Here is a 3,016-nt window from a genome sequence, read left to right as displayed (position 1 = left end):
TATATAGCTGTTGAATAGTCTGAATTGATTACATTAGTAATCAGTTGCCGATGAAACGCACACTCTGTGTGATCACAGGGAACAGGGTGTAATACTAGACTGCACTGCCATCCAAAGTCAGATTTTTTATTCATAAGATGTACTCCACCCCTAAAAACGTCTTTTTTGAGCTGTAAACTGAATTTACATGACTATACTGTGATGAAACACATCACTGCAGGTGTTAGGAATTTTAGATTATTGCCAAATTAATAAAATCTGCATTTTGTGGGTTAAAATCTCAATGCGCCCTCTACTGTTTTAACCAGCAACCTGTAGGTTTTAAGACAATTCGCTGGCGCGACTCTTGGTCATAACATATAAAAAACCAGGGTTAACGCCCTTTAATCAGAGGAGGGCAGCCCACCTCCCTCAGCCTTCGCTTTGAGTGGGAGTCTGTGAAACTGCAGCTATACTGATTGAGATGTATCATTCACAGGAGTTAATGGTAGTTGTTGCTAACCTTTGTATTTTTCCATTCTGGCTCAGTGGTTCGTGCTTTAGACAGCTGTAGAAACACCACCGGACTGCAGTGTTACCTTGATCCCACACACTGACAGTCCCCCCAACACACACACATACCAGAGACTTAGCCTCTCTGAGCTGCTAGCTTAGCTACAACATACATATCCACGATCTGTAGAACGCATTTCAAATTGGTGGGGCGCATCAGCACCACAGTGTCAAGGAGAAGGGCAGTGCCAAGCCACCAATTTTCAATGGGAAATGTTTCATTTACATCACATGACACAATTAGCCAATACATTTTTAGACAGCAGAATATATTGCTTTTGCACAGGCTGTGGTCGCAGAGTATGATATATATGGCTACCATAAATTGTATAAATAAAAAGTGGCTACTAAAGAATTTTATTTAATCTTTTTACATGTTTTAAATTCAAAAGTAGATAGGGCTCCAGCCCTACCAGGTCCGTGGTCCATGGGTACAGAAACTTGTACAAATTATCATCAAAGTGCTTAGAGTGACTAAAAACTCTAGTGGACTCTGTGTTTCCAGTAAAATATCAACAAAACAAAAAAATTAAAGTTTGAAACACTGACTATATATATAATGCACAGTACTTTCGGGTCAGTGAAGTGAAGCAAACATGGAAATGTCTTAAACCTGCATTCTATGTAAAGGCCAGCAGGGGCCAGCTCCATTGGCTGCAATAAAAAACTATACCATGCACTCTAATGGAGAAATGACCTGACTTCTCACTTGATTTATTAGCTCAGTTTCCTAATGAGTTTATGGTCTCAATCGCTAGTTTGAAGTTTGCTTATATACATTATGGTGTCTATTTAGTAAATTACGGTCCAACTTAGAGTAAAATAGACGATAGGCAGGGTAAACTTTTGGGGCGTGGCTACCTTGTGATTGACAAGTCATACTCAGTGAGTCTGTCCTGTCTATCATGTGTGATGTTATTTGAGTTGTTTTTCGGTCGTTACCAAAGTAACTACACTCATTTGCTGGTTACTGTTTAGTTCTGGAGAGACTGCACATACCGTCCAATAATATTAAACATTAAGTGTTCCATCTTTCAATCACTGACAGACCAACAAGGGCTGCGTATTCATGAGCTATGTAGCATCGACTAGTTATGGATAACTGTGGGACAACACTGAGCACTTTAAAATAAAAAATAATCTAACATTAAAAATAACTAATAATAAAATAATTAACCCAAAGTGTCAGAAACTAAAATATCCCAATAAACATTGTTTATATCTCATCATTAACTCCAATACTAACCATTTCAGTCAATATTTAGTGCAATGATGTTCTTAACCTCTCATAGATCATGGTTTAATGAGGATAATTCACTCGTTTTTCATGAAAAATGAAAAAAAATTGTTAAAAGTATTTTTTTCGGTATGAAACTTTTTCTGCTTGGCTTAATAAGTGAAATCAACATATAAAATGAAAATGGTTTATTTCATATTTGCAACCCTGTTTATATAACACAGATACTGTTCGGGTCAGCTTGACCCGGCAGTCAAAGTGGAGGCTCAAAGGGGTCAGAAGTGTCATATACTATTTGTTTCTTTGTAACTGTGAGACACATTTCACCCCAATCACACACACACACACACACACACACACACTCTCTCCCTATTCTCTTGACCCCATCTGTAAAGTGGAGAATGCAGGTGTGGTTCCAAAAGTCACTTTTGAATGTGTTACTTGGAGGAATAGGAATATCAGTTTATGCATTTTGTTCATCATCAGAATCATCAGAGGCTGAACCTCTTCTGTTTCCGTGGGCAAACTATGAAACTCATCTTTGATCACGACAGTGAAATAGAAGAAGATGAAGACCATCTTGAGGTCAATTCTGAGTCTGGTGATTCTGATGATGAACAAAATGAAGAAACTGCTATTCCTATTCCTCCAAGCAACACATTTAAAAGTGACTTTTTGCTGGAACCACACCTGCATTCTCGCACTTTACAGATGGGGTCAAGAGAATAGGGAGAGGGTGTGTGTGTGTGTGTGTGTGTGTGTAATTGAGGTGAAATATGTCTCACAGTAGCAAAGAAACAATTAGTAGATGACACGTCTGACCCCTTTTAGTCTCCATTTGACATAACAGAAGGGTTAACAATAACAATAATCAATAATAACAATAACAATAACAATAACAATAACAATAGCAATAACAATAATAATAAAAGGTCTTTCAGTTGGCCTTCTTTAAGATCTTGTCCAGCGCCCGCCTTTCTCTCTCAGGGACAATCTTTTTCCACAGGTTTGTAAAGTCCTTGTGGAGGGCAAGTTCATGGAGCATCGTTTGTCCATGTTGCCTGTGGAGGAACGTGTTTTTCATTTAGCTCAATGTTCAGAAAAATAAACAAACGAGAGCTACATATCACATATATTTGGCAAAATTGTGCACTAAATTTATAGAACTCGATAACCCACCTTACTTCCGGAGCAGCATCCACGGACATTTTGGAGACAGCAGTAAGG

The sequence above is a fragment of the Morone saxatilis genome, unplaced genomic scaffold (genome assembly GCF_004916995.1).
Source record: "Morone saxatilis isolate NCDOM2014 unplaced genomic scaffold, NCSU_SB_2.0 Contig5, whole genome shotgun sequence".
In the NCBI taxonomy this organism is placed as follows: domain Eukaryota; kingdom Metazoa; phylum Chordata; class Actinopteri; family Moronidae; genus Morone; species Morone saxatilis.
The sequence above is the reverse complement of the archived record's forward strand: the minus strand, read 5'-3'. Positions refer to the sequence as shown.